This window comes from Ranitomeya imitator, chromosome 3 (genome assembly GCF_032444005.1).
Source record: "Ranitomeya imitator isolate aRanImi1 chromosome 3, aRanImi1.pri, whole genome shotgun sequence".
NCBI classification, from domain to species: Eukaryota; Metazoa; Chordata; class Amphibia; order Anura; family Dendrobatidae; genus Ranitomeya; species Ranitomeya imitator.
Genome location: NC_091284.1, coordinates 606,128,733 through 606,145,775, shown reverse-complemented (window position 1 = coordinate 606,145,775; position 17,043 = coordinate 606,128,733). Strand labels below are relative to the sequence as shown.

Below are 17,043 nucleotides of genomic sequence, written 5' to 3'. Positions count from 1 at the left end.
ACCAGGTACGCCGTATTTATTCTGCTGGGGGCACTGTTGATACAAGAGGTGTTGGAACTAGTAGCTCTGGATAGCACGGGCTCTCTCCAGCCACTAAGAGTAGGGTGACTGGGAACTGCAGTGCCATCCAGTCAAGCAGTATGTGTGTGTGTTGTCCAGCTGTAGTAATGAGCTCCCTGCTCCAGAATTGTACAGCACCACACCCTACTTAAGCTTCCAGTGTGTTGCTGGAAGCTGCCAGATATAGCCTTGTGCTCCTCTGCTATAGACCTTTAGTTCAACTCCAGTATAGTGTGTTTGTTTCCTATTTTTTTTACCTCAGCTTGTTTTAGTGACTATTCTTGCATACTTTTCATACTCTCTTGGCACTGATCAAGCTACCTGACCACTCCTGCCAGCCTGCTCTACCGTACAGCAGCTTATTCCAAGGTCCCAGTCCAAGGGCCCCATTTAAGTCCAGATCCCCATACAGGTGTTAAAGAATGAAGGCCTGAGCAACCACTGGGATCTGGTATACAGAGCGGCTTACTTTCAGACTATCAGTTGTAGGCATTTTAGAGCTACCAGGAAAATGGACAGAGGGTTCATCAGTATCAATTTTTCTCCTGTCTTGAAAAGGGCAGTGCTCAAGTGTAACTTATGAAATTGTGAAAAATTGCCCACTCAAAAAAATATAGCCCTCTCATTATCCAAGAATGTGCAGCACTCTACACAATCTTTTGAGAGGTTTTAATGGAACTGCAATGCCCCATCTAATATATAAAGCTGAATGTGTGTGTGCGTGTGTGTGCGTGTGTGTGCGTGTGTGTGTGCGTGTGTGTGTGCGTGTGTGTGTGTGTGTGTGTCATCTGCACCGTCGCAGCTACAGCCACAAAATTTTGCAGTCACACATCTAGACCCCCGAGAGCATCATAGGCTATGTTGTGAGGTGAAATTTTAACCCCGCGCGTTCCAATTCACCAAACACATAAAACTCATCTCACAAAAGTCGCTACATGCATGTTGCCACACACAACACACACAACTTGACACATGAAACACGCCCTAAAACACACACGTCTGGTATTATCCTTCAAAAATAAAAATCTGATTAATAAGCAGACAAAGTACAAGAGCAACAAATGTACCATATAGGAAATACGGCAGCTGTCAGTCACATGACCTGTCTATTATGTGTATGTGTGAGCTAATATATACTGCCAGGGGGGAGGGCTTCCTGTTGGCTGGGGATTTATCAGGCTGCCAATTTAGCTTACAATTACTGAGGTAAAAATACTGATCAAATAATGTGTGAACGAGGTCTAATACAGGAGGAGATGACACACAGATATATACTCTATACAGGAGGAGATGACACAGATATATACTATATTATTATTATTATTATTTATTTATATAGCACCATTGATTCCATGGTGCTGTACATGAGAAGGGGTTACATACAAGTTACAAATATCACATACAGTAAACAAACTAACAATGACGGACTGATACAGAGGGGCGAGGACCCTGCCCTTGCGGGCTTACATTCTACAGGATTATGGGGAAGGAGACAGTAGGTTGAGGGTTGCAGGAGCTCCGGTGTTGGTGAGGCGGTAGCTCCGGTGTTGGTGAGGCGGTAGCTCCGGTGTTGGTGAGGCGGTAGCTCCGGTGTTGGTGAGGCGGTAGCTCCAGTGTTGGTGAGGTGGTAGCTCCGGTGTTGGTGAGGCAGCAGCGGTGTCAGTGCAGGCTGTAGGCTTTCCTGAAGAGATGAGTTTTCAGGTTCCGTCTGAATGATCCGACTGTGGTTGATAGTCGGACGTGTTGGGGCAAAGAGTTCCAGAGGATGGGGGATATTCGGGAGAAGTCTTGTAGGCGATTGGATGAGGAGCGAATAAGTGTGGAGGAGAGAAGGAGGTCTTGGGAGGACCGGAGATCACGTGAGGGAAGATATCGAGAGATTAGTTCAGAGATATATGGAGGAGACAGGTTGTGGATGGCTTTGTAGGTCAGTATTAGCAATTTGAACTGGATACGCTGAGGGAATGGGAGGCAGTGAAGAGATTTGCAGAGGGGGGAAGCGGAGGAGTAGCGAGGAGAGAGATGGATTAGTCGGGCAGCAGAGTTAAGGATGGACTGGAGAGGTGCAAGGGTGTTAGCAGGGAGGCCACAGAAAAGGATGTTGCAGTAGTCAAGGCGGGAAATGATGAGGGCGTGCACAAGCATTTTAGTAGATTGGGGGTTGAGGAAAGGACAGATCCTGGAGATATTTTTGAGCTGGAGGCGACAGGAGGTGGAAAGAGCTTGGATGTGTGGTTTGAAGGACAGGGCAGAGTCGAAGGTTACTCCGAGGCAGCGGACTTCGGGTACAGGGGAAAGCATGATGTCATTGACTGCGATAGATAGGTCAAGTAAGGAAGATTTGTGGGATGGAGGAAAGATGATGAGTTCAGATTTGTCCACATTGAGTTTGAGGAAGCGAGAGGAGAAGAAGGAGGATATGGCTGATAGGCACTCTGGGATTCTGGACAGCAGAGCAGTGACGTCTGGGCCAGAGAGGTAGATCTGAGTGTCATCAGCATAGAGGTGGTACTGGAATCCATGGGACTTTATGAGTTGTCCCAAGCCAAGTGTATAGATTGAGAAGAGTAGGGGTCCTAGAACAGAGCCTTGGGGGACTCCAACAGAGAGAGGGTGGGATGAGGAGGTAGTGTGGGAGTGGGAGACGCTGAATGTGCGGTTGGAAAGGTACGAGGCGATCCAGGATAGGGCGAGGTCTTTGATGCCAAAGGAGGAGAGCATCTGCAGTAGGAGGCAGTGGTCAACTGTGTCGAAAGCAGAGGACAGGTCTAGAAGGAGGAGTACAGAGTATTGTCCAGTAGCTTTGGCGGTAAGTAGGTCGTTGGTGATTTTGGTCAGGGCAGTCTCAGTTGAGTGATGGGGCGGAAACCAGATTGTAGATTGTCGTACAACAAGTTAGATGAGAGGTGGGAGGAGAGTTCAGCATGGACGTGCTGCTCCAGGAGTTTGGAAGCAAATGGGAACAGCGATATTGGGCGATAGCTGGACATAGCAGTTGGATCGAGGGTTGGCTTTTTAAGGATAGGCGTGATTGTGGCATGTTTGAACGCAGAGGGGAAGGTGCCAGAAGTTAGTGATAGGTTGAAGAGGTGGGTTAGGGATAGGATAAGTGTGGTGGTGAGGTTGGGGAGGAGGTGGGATGGGATGGGGTTGAGCGCACAGGTGGTGAGGTGGGATTTGGAGAGGAGACAATTAAGTCCCCCTTCAGTGATGTTGGATAGGGAGGTTATGGGGTTTGGGCATTGGTCTGGTATACAAAGGGGTTGTGGTGGTTGAACAATAAAGTCTTGCCTTGTCTGGTCGATCTTATTTTTAAAGTGTGTGGCAAAGTCCTCAGCAGAGATGAGGGAGGTTGGAGGGGGCAGTGGGGGGCGGAGGAGGGAGTTGAATGTTTTGAATAACTGTTTGGGGTTGTGGGATAGGGAAGATACGAGGGTTGTGAAGTAGGCCTGTTTAGCAGAGGTGAGTGCAGATTTAAAAGCGAGTGTTGCTTGTTTGAATACAGTGAAGTCGTCTTGCGAGTGTGTTCTCTTCCAACGCCGCTCCGCAACCCTGGACACTTGCCTTAGCTTTTTGGTGGTGTTATTATGCCAAGGTTGTCTATTGATACGTCGCGCTCTGCCATGGACGAGAGGGGCAACCGTGTCAATAGCTGATGCGAGAGTGGCATTGTAGAAAGCAGCGGCACTGTCTGTGTCGTGGAGTGAGGATATGGATGCCAGTTGTAGGATGGAGTCAGAGAGTGTGTGGGTGTCTAGGTGTGCAAGGTTTCTGCGTGGGTGCGCATGTTGCTGGATATGGATGATTGGTGAGGAGGACAGGGATGAGAAGGTGAGCAGATGGTGGTCGGATAGAGGGAGAGGGGAGGTGGTGAAGTTAGATAGAGAGCAGAGACGGGTGAATACCAGGTCTAGTGTATGCCCATCCGTGTGGGTGGCTGCAGAGGACCACTGAATAAGTCCAAAGGATGAGGTAAGGGACAGAAGTTTGGAGGCTGTTGACTGAAGGGTATCAATGGGGATGTTGAAGTCACCCATGATGATGGTGGGAGTGTCAGCAGAGAGAAAGTGAAGAAGCCAGGTGGAGAATTGGTCAATAAAGGCAGTGGCCGGGCCCGGAGGTCGGTATATGACGGCCACTTGGAGGTTGGAGGGAGAGTAGATGCGGACAGAATGGACTTCAAAAGAGGGGAGGATAAGGGAGGGAAGAGGTGGGATTGGGTTAAAGGTGCAGTTTGAAGAAAGGAGAAGACCCACTCCTCCACCATGTTTGTTGCCGGGTCGAGGGGTGTGGGTGAAGTGGAGGCCTCCGTAACACAGCGCAGCAGGGGAGGCGGTGTCAGAGGGTGTTAGCCATGTTTCTGTGAGGCCAAGGAAGGCAAGATTGCGGGAGAGAAAAAGGTCGTGAATCACATGAAGCTTATTGCAGATTGAGCGGGCATTCCAGAGTGCTCCAGAGAGAGGGAGCAGGGGGGTGGGCATCAGGGGCACGGGTTTTATGTTGGAAAGATTGCGGAAGTTCATGTTGGATAGGGAGTGATAGGAGGGAGTAGTAATGGGAGGTATGAGATGTGGGGGTCCAGGGATGGGAGATATGTCTCCAGCAGTGAGGAGAAGGAGAGAGAGAGAGAGCAGGTGGGAGAAAGAGAGTGGCCGACTTGTTTTATGTGTTTGTTGGACAGATTTGAGGTTGAGGAGCAGGTCAGCAGGGGAGGACAGGTGGGGAGGTAAGAGGGAAGGGGAGATGATTATTAGGTTAGGGAGTGCTGGGATTTGTGATAGCGAAGGAGAGAGAGGATTAGTGGAGCAAACACTGTAGGTATGAAATGGTAAACATGGCGAAGTAGTAAGATGGGTTAATAGAAAAGCTAGATCCAAGTAATAAGAAGTGCTTACTCTGAAGACACATCCAGAAGAAACAGAACATAGAGTGGGGTCCTGACTCCTGCCGTGACTAACTGCCGTTGAAATAACTGCGGCGTCTGTATGCTTTGCTGCAGAGATGCGCGTGCCTGACCCCACACGCGTGCACCCCTTAAGATGCTACTAAATTTATAGGACTGACTAAAGGATCAGGTGAGAGGGATTGTGGGTCCTTATTTGGGATAAATTAGCAATTGGCCAACACCCTGGGGGAGGTTACAAGATCAAAGGCACTAGACCTGGCTGCAAACATATGCTCTAACACCCTGAACACAATAATGTCTCCTGTGACCCCAGCATGGATGGACAGCAGTAAGTAATACAATGCAACAAATGCATTTAGCATACAGTCAACAGGCACATTAAAGGGAAAGGTGCAGGATTAGAGGCCGCAGATAACAGCGAGTAGCAGAGATGTTCGTACCATTAAAGGGAAAGGTGCAGGATTAGAGGCGGCAGATAACAGCGAGTAGCAGAGATGTTCGTACCATTAAAGGGAAAGGTGCAGGATTAGAGGCGGCAGATAACAGCGAGTAGCAGAGATGTTCGTACCATTAAAGGGAAAGGTGCAGGATTAGAGGCGGCAGATAACAGCGAGTAGCAGAGATGTTCGTACCATTAAAGGGAAAGGTGCAGGATTAGAGGCGGCAGATAACAGCGAGTAGCAGAGATGTTCGTACCATTAAAGGGAAAGGTGCAGGATTAGAGGCGGCAGATAACAGCGAGTACTATATACAGGAGGAGATGACATACAGGTACATACTATATACAGGGGAGATGACACACAGGTGCATACTATATACAGGGGAGATGACATACAGGTATTATTATTATTATTATTTATTGTTATAGCGCCATTTATTCCATGGCGCTTTACATGTGAGGAGGGGTATACATAATAAAAACAAGTACAATAATCTTAAACAATACAGGTCATAACTGGTACAGGAGGAGTGAGGACCCTGCCCGCAAAGGCTCACAATCTACAAGAGATGGGTGAGAATACAGTAGGTGAGAATAGAGCTGGTCATGCAGCGGTTTGGTCGATCGGTGGTTACTGCAGGTTGTAGGCTTGTCGGAAGAGGTGGGTCTTCAGGTTTTTTTTGAAGGTTTCGATGGTAGGCGAGAGTCTGATGTGTTGTGGTAGAGGGTTCCAGAGTAGGGGTGATACGCAAGAGAAATCTTGTATACGATTGTGGGAAGAGGAGATAAGAGTGGAGTAGAGAAGGAGATCTTGTGAGGATCGGAGGTTGCGTGTAGGTAAGTACCGGGAGACGAGGTCACAGATGTATGGGGGAGACAGGTTCTGGATGGCTTTGTACGTCATGGTTAGGGTTTTGTACTGGAGTCTCTGGGCAATGGGGAGCCAGTGAAGGGATTGACAGAGGGGAGAAGCTGGGGAATAGCGGGGGGACAGGTGGATTAGTCGGGCAGCAGAGTTTAGAATAGATTGGAGGGGTGCGAGAGTGTTAGAGGGGAGGCCACAGAGCAGGAGGTTGCAGTAGTCAAGGCGAGAGATGATGAGGGCATGGACTAGGGTTTTTGCAGATTCTTGGATGAGGAATGAACGGATTCGTGAAATATTTTTGAGTTGAAGTCGGCAGGAAGTGGAAAGGGCTTGGATATGTGGTTTGAAGGAGAGATCAGTGTCAAGGATTACCCCGAGGCAGCGAGCTTGTGGGACTGGGGAGAGTGGGCAGCCATTTACTGTAATGGATAGGTTCCTTGGGGAGGTAGGAGGTGCTGGGGGATGGAGGAGAGAATTGAAGGTGTTGAATAACTGTTTAGGGTTGTGAGACAGAGAGGATATGACAGATGAGAAGTAGATTTGTTTAGCTGTGGCAAGTGTGGTCTTAAAAGTAGTGAGGGACTGTTTGAATGCAATGAAGTGCTCATTGGAGTGGGATCTTTTCCATCTGTGCTCAGCAGCCCTGGAAGCTCGCCTCAGTTCTTTGGTAAGGCTGGTGTGCCAGGGCTGTCTGTTGATTTTGCGAGCTTTGGTATGTGTAAGTGGGGCAGCAGATTCCAAAGCTACAGCTATTGTGGTGTTATATAGAGCGGCAGCATCATCCGCATTGTGTATGGAACTTATGTCTGTGAGAGGGAAGAGGGATTCAGAGAATGAATGTAGGTCAAGATGTTTAAGATTTATGCGAGTGTGTGAAAGTTTGTGGGGTGGGGATTGTAGACATGGAGTGGAGACAGATGAGAATGTGAGAAGGTTGTGGTCAGAGAGTGGAAGAGGTGAGTTAGAGTGGTTAGATAGGTAGCAGAGGCGGGTGAAGATGAGGTCCAGTGTGTGACCATCTTTGTGAGTGGCTGCAGAAGATCATTGAGTGAGGCCAAAGGAGGAAGTGAGAGATAGAAGTTTAGTGGCAGCTGAGAGGGAAGTGTCAACGGGGATGTTGAAGTCGCCCATGATGATAGTGGGGATGTCTGCAGAAGTAGCCAGGTGGTGAAGTGGTCAAAGAAGGTGGTGGCTGGCCCTGGGGGGCGGTAAATGACAGCCAGTTGGAGGTTGGAGGGGGAGTAGATGCGCACAGAGTGCACCTCAAAGGAAGGGAGGGTAACAGAGGGTGGCAGTGGGAATGGGGTGAAGGAGCAGTTATCTGACAGGAGAAAACCAACTCCTCCGCCATGCTTGCTGCTGGGGTGGGGTATGTGAGAAAGGTGGAAACCACCGTAAGAGAGTGCAGCAGGGGAGGCTGTGTCAGAAAGGGTGAGCCAGGTTTCGGTGATGGCGAGGAAGGTAGTAACAAAAAGATCATGGATGTAGGAAAGCTTGTTGCAGACAGAGCGAGCGTTCCACAGAGCTCCTGTTAGTGGGACTGGGGAAGCGGGGGCTGGGCGAATGGGTATAAGGTTAGAGAGGTTACGGAAGTTTGTGATAGAGCGTGGATGGGAGGTAGAAATGACTGTGGGAATATGGTGAGGAGGACCAGGATTTGGAGAGATATCACCAGCAGTGAGAAGGAGCAGAGAAAGTGTTAGCAGGTGGGAGCAGGAGAGGGCATGAGGTGGCTGTTTGTGTTTGGAGACAGAGGATTGTATGTTAAGGAACCGTTCAGAGGAGGAGGTGAGATGGATGGGGAGGATTGAAGAGGAGATGAACAGTTCCTTACTTGGTGTGGGGATTTGGGGAGGTAGCAGAAAGTGAAGGATTATAGGGGTGACAGTGAAAACAAACAGAAACATTGTTTACAGTGACTGGCCAGTTACCTTCAGTTCCCTTCTGGTTCAATTCAGGTTTTAATTCTACTGTAATCTTCACACTTCTAGGACACACTTCTAGGAATCACACAGCAGACTAAAGTCATTGCAGACTTTTGCTATGCAATATATGGAAAACTAAGTGCGTTCAGGTGTGAAGCAGAGAGGAGTGGTCTCTGCTCATCTTGGTCAGAGAATTAAGAGTGGACCAGATGCATACAATCAAGCCTGAGTAAACAAGGTCATAAATATCACAGGGTAAGCTGGGGTTAGCTGAAAGGCATACCATGTGAAAGCTAGGAGCAGAGGGAAGTCTATGTGCAAAGCTGGGTGATGTACTATGTGCACTTCATAGACAGACAGCAGCAGAGCTGGGTGGATGAACATGCCATGTGAAATCTAAGAGCAGAGGAAGTCTATGTGCGAAGCTGGGTAATGCACTATGTGCACTTCATAGACAGACAGCAGCAGAGATGGGTGGATGAACATACCATGTGAAAGCTAGGAGCAGAGGGAAGTTTATGTGCAAAGCTGGGTGATGTACTATGTGCACTTCATAGACAGACAGCAGCAGAGCTGGGTGGATGAACATACCGTGTGAAAGCTAGGAGCAGAGGGAAGTCTATGTGCAATATACTAAATATAGGTAGAGCTGACATACAGGTATATACTATATAGGAGAAGATGACATACAGGTATATACTATACACTGGAGGAGATGACATACAGGTATATACTATATACAGGAAGAGATGACACACAGGTATATACTATATACAGGAGGAAATGTCATACAGGTGTATACTATATAAAAGAGGAGATGACACATAGGTATATACAGGAGGAGATGAAATAAAGCAGGTGTATACTATTTACAGGGGAGATGACATACAGGTATATACTATATATTGGAGGAGATGAGATACAAGTATATACTATATACAGAAGAGATGACATTCAGGTATATACTATATACAGGAGGGGATGACACAAAGGTATATACAATATAAAGAAGGAGATGACATACAGCAGGTATATACTATATACAGAGGAGATGACATACATGTATATACTATATACTGGAGGAGATGACATACAGGTATATAATATATACAGGAGATGACATACAGGTGTATTCTATATATAAGGGAGATGACAAACGTATATACTGAGGGGAACATGAGAGGTGTGACGTGAAAATGAGAGGTGTGAAGTGAAAATGAAAAGGTGTGAGTGCAAAATGAGAGGAGTGAGGGAAAATAGTGGAGTGATCGGAAAATGACAGATGTGAGGTTGAAACTACAAGTGTTAGGGGGGAATGAGAGGAGTGAGGGGGAAAATGAGAGATGTGAGGGGGAAAATGAGAGGCGTGATGGGAAAATGAGAGAAGTGAGGTGCTATAACTAATTACAGATATTTACTATGCCCAGGCAATGCTGGGCTCTTCAGCTAGTTATGTATATTTGTCTGGACACCCCATAGATTAGGATCTAATTGATATGTTTTCCTTATCTGTAAGTACACTCCCCTGATGAGGACTCACTATTAAGACAAAAATGCTTTAGGAGGGCTATAATTTTTGGGAGGGGCAATTTCCCACAAATTTAAAGGTTATACTTGAGCACTGTCCTTCTCAGGGTGGGAGTCATACTAGGCTCGACAGGGAAAAATAGGCCAAGGATTTGATACAAAATAATATCTCCCATGCATAGCACAGATGTTCAAGAGGAATTCCGGCTCTCCTGTTTAACTATAGGACATTATACAGCAGTACTAAGCAATGTAGCTGTGAATCAAGCACACGGGTACGTTAAAATGTTTGCTAGAAGGCAGCTGCATATTTTATATTTCTATCTTTTACTCTGCTTCAGCCGCCCCCCCCCCCCCCTCCTTAGACTTAAATAAGCATGTGTAGGCCGAAACCCTCAGTGACCAAGCAGTGTGTCTTTTCCCAGTCCACAAATCCTATCTGTTTATCAGAGTATAACATATTTCTCTGATAAGATAACTTACAAAGATTCTAATATTCACTGACACCATTGATTTATTGATTTATGCATACAGTACATTTACTAATGTTTGTAGAAAAGATCATAATTAAAGTTTATACAGAATCAAAAGGATGCAGCTAAAAAAATATGCTCAGCCATCTACAAATACTTGTCTAGCGTTGATGACTGAAGGAGGCAGACAGTCTATGCATTTTGATTGATGGGTCAGAGCCTGCTTGTCCAGGTATGATTAGCTGCAATGACCATTACAGCAGATGTAAAGTGCAGAGCGGGAGAGAAAATTTTTATTTTACAATAAACTAACATGTGCTTTTTCTATTTCACATGAGCATTCAATCACCCATCCTAAGGTTCTTATATATGTGTTTAATCCCCAAAGGGAAAGAGTATGTAAGTACCCGTGTTCACAAGCTTTTCCTTATCAAATAAATGGAAAATTTTGACAATTCCCAATGGAGGGCATAACATGGAAAGCATTTATTAGGATTGACAAAGCCACATGACAGGCCCTAGATAATTCTCCAGTCAATGCACAATTGCCTTAGGAGTGAACTAAAGTCTTTTGTTCCTGTTAAGGCTGAAACAAGACAATCTGATGTAAAGTTCCAGACAGCGTTTTGTGGATATACTAAAAAAAATAGGCCAGTTTGTGAGAAAGACAAATAAACAGACACAATAACTTAATTTTGCAACTGGATTAGAAACCACATTGTATAGGAACAATTTGCATTTATCTGCAAGACTAATATTAGATTAATTCATCTGTAGAACTAATGTTTACATCTTATATTGCGGGTGACAAAATAATAGACTATAAATATATAGTGGACAAAAGGGGTAATGATATAGTTGAGAGGTGTTAATACAAATTGCATACAAGACAATCAAATAAAGTATAAAAGACTAAGGTCACAAGACTGTATTCTCTCTCATCCAACACAATCAGGCCGTTTGATTAAAGTGTAATCTGATTTTCTCTGATGAGGTGAAGATGGGATAAAAAATGTCTCCATCTTCCCCATTCTGTCAGTTCGCAAAAATCGGACTGACTCAACTTCTGCTACAAACTCAGCAAAAAACTTGGTAAGCACAGAGCCTTAGGCTATGACCCTGCAAACAATATTTCAAGTTTTTGATCTTACAACAATTCTGCACCTATTAATTCAATTAGGTTACTTGCAGTTTTTTTTTTTAAATTTCTCCCGGTAACATCTTGTCCAATAGAACCTCCGCTTTATTCTCTCCTGAGTTTTCTCTACCCCTAGATGCCTCCCCAAAACATGTCTAAAAACCCTCTGCCGGTAGGAGCCTGGAACCAACAGCTGCTCTACTATCTCACCTCTGCTAAGTTTGGTCTCTCCATGCAATACCTCATCATTGACCTCAAAGTGTGGGAACCTGGTGTCAGAACCCAGTTCTTGAGCAACCGCATTACATAAGGTATTATTTTCAAATGCCTCCTTTAAGGTAAAGTCCCTAACTTGAGCAGTCCCAAAGTTATCTTCGGGCATGTCTAACTCAGGGAAGTTGGACTTCTCTGCCACAGTCTCATCTTCCTCTCCAGGTAGGACACACAGGGAAAACTCCCCATTCTTTGATTTTGTTGGAGTCTCTTCTCAAGGGGTTTGTTTTTTGTCTGAGACACTCTGTACAGCCCCCTTTTGCTACAAGTTCCAAAATTAGGCTGGGGTCACACTTTCGTGTACAATGCGAGAAACTCGCACGAGTCTCTCGCATCAATGCCCGACACTGCTGTTGGCACTCAGGAACAGAGCATTCAGCTGCATAGAAATACATGCTGCCACAAGTTCCAGTCCGAGTGCTGGCGGCGAAGCCGGGTATTGATGCAAGAGACTCGTGCAACATTCTTTCATTGCATTTGCAAGTGTGATCCCAGCCTAAGGAAAAATCTCACCACTGTATCAAATCTTTTACTATCTCAACCTCATGTGACTTAGTACCACAGTTTGTTCTCATTGTCACTCAAGCCACATGGTAGTCCTTGGCGTCTCCGTGTATACAGTGGACACCAACAAATTTATCGGGGATCAACTTGTGGGGAAGTGCAGCACTGATCAAGGTTACCAGACTTTCAGAGACCAAAATTACCAGTACTGACATGGTACACGCCTGCAGCCCATCGCCAGGTTGACAGTCCATATTACAGATGGGATAAGCATAGTACGAGCAGCACATCCCTAGGCTGCAATCCATCTGCACGGAGGTTATAGGAAAATGGGCAGGTGTTGTGAATTCTGATATTGAACTCCCTCCTGTGGTCATGGATGGTACTTTGGCGAGTTCTGTCCATGGACTCCCTCTGGTGGCTGTGAGTGGAGCTGCTGCTTCTGAGGTTCCTTCCACAGGTGACGTAGTTTATTCGTTGGCTGACTGTTCTATTTAACTCCGCTCAGATCATTACTCCATGCCAGCTGTCAATGTTCTTGTGCTGGTTCAGTTCGCTCTTGGATCTTTCTGGTGACCTGTCTACTCCAGCAGAAGCTAAGTCCCTGCTAGTTATTTATTTGCTCATTGTTTCCTTGTCCAGCTGGCTATCATGATCTTGCCCTGCTAGCTGGAAGCTCTGGGATGCAGAGTGGCACCTCCGCACCGTGAGTTGGTGCGGAGGTCTTTTTGCACACTCTGCGTGGTCTTTTTGTAGGGTTTTGTGCTGACCGCAAAGATATCTTTCCTATCCTCAGTCTGTTTAGTAAGTCTGGCCTCCCTTTGCTAAAACCTGTTTCATTTCTGTGTTTGTGACTTTCATCTTATCTCACCATCAATATATGTGGGGGGCTGCCTTTTCCTTTGGGGAATTTCTCTGAGGCAAGGTAGGCTTTATTTTCTATCTTTAGGGCTAGTTAGCTCTTAGGCTGTGAAGAGGCGTCTAGGTCGTGTTAGGTACGCTCCACGGCTATTTCTAGTTGTGTGATAGGATCAGGGGTTGCGGTCGGCAGAGCTCCCACTTCCCAGAGCTTGTCCTGTGTGAGTTTAACCATCAGGTCGTTCCGGGTGCTCCTAACCACTAGATCATAACAGTACAGCTGGCCCTTCCAGCTTCTTTTGCCATCCATAATGTGTTCCATAGGTCGTTATTGCGGAGATACGTGGCGCCTATGGTTCCCACCGTTGATCCTCCTGCCCCGGTGTTGGTCGAGGGGGAGTTGGAGTATGTGGTGGAGAAGATTTTGGATTCTCGTATTTCGAGACGGAAACTCCAGTACCTGGTCAAGTGGAAGGGTTATGGTCAGGAAGATAATTCCTGGGTTTTTGCCTCTGATGTTCATGCTGCCGATCTAGTTCGTGCGTTTCATTTGGCTCGTGCTGATCGGCCTGGGGGCTCTGGTGAGGGTTCGGTGACCCCTCCTCAAGGGGGGGGTACTGTTGTGAATTCTGTTATCGAACTCCCTCCTGTGGTCATGGATGGTACTTTGGCGAGTTCTGTCCATGGACTCCCTCTGGTGGCTGTGAGTGGAGCTGCTGCTTCTGAGGTTCCTTCCACAGGTGACGTAGTTTATTCGTTGGCTGACTGTTCTATTTAACTCCACTCAGATCATTACTCCATGCAAGCTGTCAATGTTCTTGTGCTGGTTCAGTTCGCTCTTGGATCTTTCTGGTGACCTGTCTACTCCAGCAGAAGCTAAGTCCCTGCTAGTTATTTATTTGTTCATTGTTTCCTTGTCCAGCTGGCTATCATGATCTTGCCCTGCTAGCTGGAAGCTCTGGGATGCAGAGTGGCACCTCCGCACTGTGAGTCGGTGCGGAGGTCTTTTTGCACACTCTGCGTGGTCTTTTTGTAGGGTTTTGTGCTGACCGCAAAGATACCTTTCCTATCCTCAGTCTGTTTAGTAAGTCTGGCCTCCCTTTGCTAAAACCTGTTTCATTTCTGTGTTTGTGACTTTCATCTTATCTCACCGTCAATATATGTGGGGGGCTGCCTTTTCCTTTGGGGAATTTCTCTGCGGCAAGGTAGGCTTTATTTTCTATCTTTAGGGCTAGTTAGCTCTTAGGCTGTGAAGAGGCGTCTAGGTCGTGTTAGGTACGCTCCACGGCTATTTCTAGTTGTGTGATAGGATCAGGGGTTGCGGTCGGCAGAGCTCCCACTTCCCAGAGCTTGTCCTGTGTGAGTTTAACCATCAGGTCGTTCCGGGTGCTCCTAACCACCAGGTCATAACAGGCAGGTATGAGTCCAGGACCTGGCATCTCCAGCAGACCTGGTCATTACCAGCAGCCTTTGGCAGACCCTAAGCCACTCCTTGGGATCTCAGGAGCTCACCAGTGGTTGCTCTGCTACCCCTCTTTTGGGACTCGAGCTCAGGCTGTGTACTCCAGTAAGGGGATGCACCACCACCCCAGCTTCCCTAGGGACCTCTTGACCACCTGGTACCTTTCTACGAGGCCAAACAGATCTTCTGCATTTCAGGGGTCTCCCTGAGCAACCCAGGTCTGCACTAGTCTAGAGAGGGAGTGAATAAATCTGTCCATGACAACCCGCTTGATCATCTGGGCTGGAGTAGAAGTCTCTGGCTGTTACCATTTCTATACAAGATGCAGCAAGTCAAACATTTGATGGCGAAGGGATTGTCACCACAGTGTACCCAGTGATGAACCCTTTGGGCTCTGACTGACAAAGTCACTCCTGCACATGTCAGTATTTCAGTTTTTAGTTAGGCATACTCCTGTGCATCCTGTAATGCCAGGTCATAATAAGCCTTTTGGGGCTCCATAGTGAGATAGGCGGCCAGCACCTCCACCCACTGCTCTTGGGGCAGATTTTCCCGCTCTGCAACTGTTTGAAAACAGTCAAAAATCTTTTGCATGGCTCATCTTACCGCTTTCCGGATGTACTAGTCATCACCTGGATTTGGGGAAGGGACTGTTGGCCTTCCACAAACGGCTTCTGTGAGGAGTTCTGTATGCCGCATTAATGCCTCCTTTTGCTATTTCTGCTGTTGCTATAGCTGCCTTGCCAACAGTTTACTCATTTCATGTTGCACCAGCTGCTGAAAAGCTCCTCCATGCTGCTGGACATCTCCTGCTGGATGGCGGATTTTGCCCAGGAAATGCAGCATTCTCTGTAGCAGTTACACATGTTCCTGGAACACTGCCGGCATTTGAAACACCACCTAGGAGGGGTTGAGTCATTCAGATGCTTTCAGAGGCAGACACAGGAATGCTTCTTGGGTCAATCACCTACCAGATTATTATAGCATGGCATGAACCATGACAGGGTTTAGCAAAATAAACATGACCTTTCTGGCAACACACCAAAACAAAAGATAAAGTATAGCAAAGTCCATATTTCTGCGGTATTCGCCCGCTCAAAATACAGCAAAGTCCTTAGCTTCCCCTGGATCTACAGTCTGGAGACTTCTCTATCCAAACATACAACAGAGAAAAAAATAGTGGCTGGACATTTAACTTTCCCAACCACACCCTGGAGGTGGAGATATGGTGAGTAGGTGTCCCACCTATCTCTTACACCTACTCATAAAAACCCAAACCCCTGGAATGGCTGGTTAATCTCCTCAGAATATAGCATGCTGTAGAGGAACTTGCGAGTTTCATATCACAGAAGATAGCAACGTAAGTGACACATATCTCCCCTCACAAAAAACACAAGTGACCCTGCCACAATCTTTATAGTGTATTGTATTTTATTATTTTGTATTTTTAGCCTTTAGGTCCATATGTCTAGTCAAACCAAAAACTCAATTTTGTATTATTATTATTTTTCAGAATCCTTCACCTGTTACTTTAAGTTCCAAACAAGCAAAAAAAAAAGTGGCATAGTTCTGTTTTTCTATATTATGGATAGATTTATAGAGCTTACATTAATACTACCATTGTAAGTTATACTTCCCCAAACATGGCAGTATCCCACTCCCTTTTCTACGTACACATTTGACCATTAAATACATTTTACAGTGCACTTGCTATAAGCCCAATAATTATAATACACCAATGCTGTTGTCGGCTACTTCATAGTGCTGTGACCATAAGGATATAGATGATGTGTGATAGTGTGGTCTCATAGTCATGCAGTACCTTCAAGTTTACTCCTCGTCTGGCACAGCGGGCAGATACAGTGTCTTTAGACTGAGCACTGCCTGCCACTGTCCTAATAACAATTCCTTATCCCACACCCATCTTATTAACTTAATCAACCTAGCCCTATTTTTTTGTAATTAATACATCCTTTAGCATACATATTTTCAAAATACAACCATTACGGGGAACCTATCACCAGAAATAGCGTTTTTAACATGCAAATATGGGGGTAATCTGCCATTTAACAGCGCTCTGATGCTGTCCAGTGCTCGCATGCAGCCAAATGCAAAGGGGAGAAAATTATCTTTATTCTCCCTGCCAACATTCGGTATTCAGTCATGGGGGCGATGCCAGGGCTGGTTCAGTCACAGCTTTGAGAATACAGAACGGCCGCTGTAACCGCGCCCCCGGTCATGACTGACAGCTGCCTAAATGTATAGCCAGTGTAAGTCAAGGCCGGGGCACGGTTACAGTGGATGCTCTGTATTTCAGGAGTGACAATAAAACATTCCAAACTGACAAGAAATTGCATTTTACAGGGGAAAAAAAGTTAAGAAACATTTTTTCCAGTATAATGACTTTTATATAAGGCAAAATTTTAAAAGGATTTTTAAAAAATTATAATTTAAGTAAACCAGAACTGATTTTTTTTATTACAATCTGGGAAATTTCAGTTTAATTTATGATGGAAGCAAGAAGTGCCAAAGATTAGGGACTCATACCCCCTTTGTTAGACATAAAGGAGGGTCTCATACACATTATGTTCAAATTGTCATGTATTGGTACTC

The 17,043-nt window shown here is 46.0% G+C and overlaps 1 long non-coding RNA gene across 1 annotated transcript in view; it reads left to right on the top strand.

Moving 5' to 3' along the window:
• The window catches only part of LOC138672231 (uncharacterized), a 394,653-nt gene that overhangs the window by 331,097 nt on the left and 46,513 nt on the right, over window positions 1–17,043 (top strand). The gene's annotated exons all lie outside the window — the stretch shown is intronic.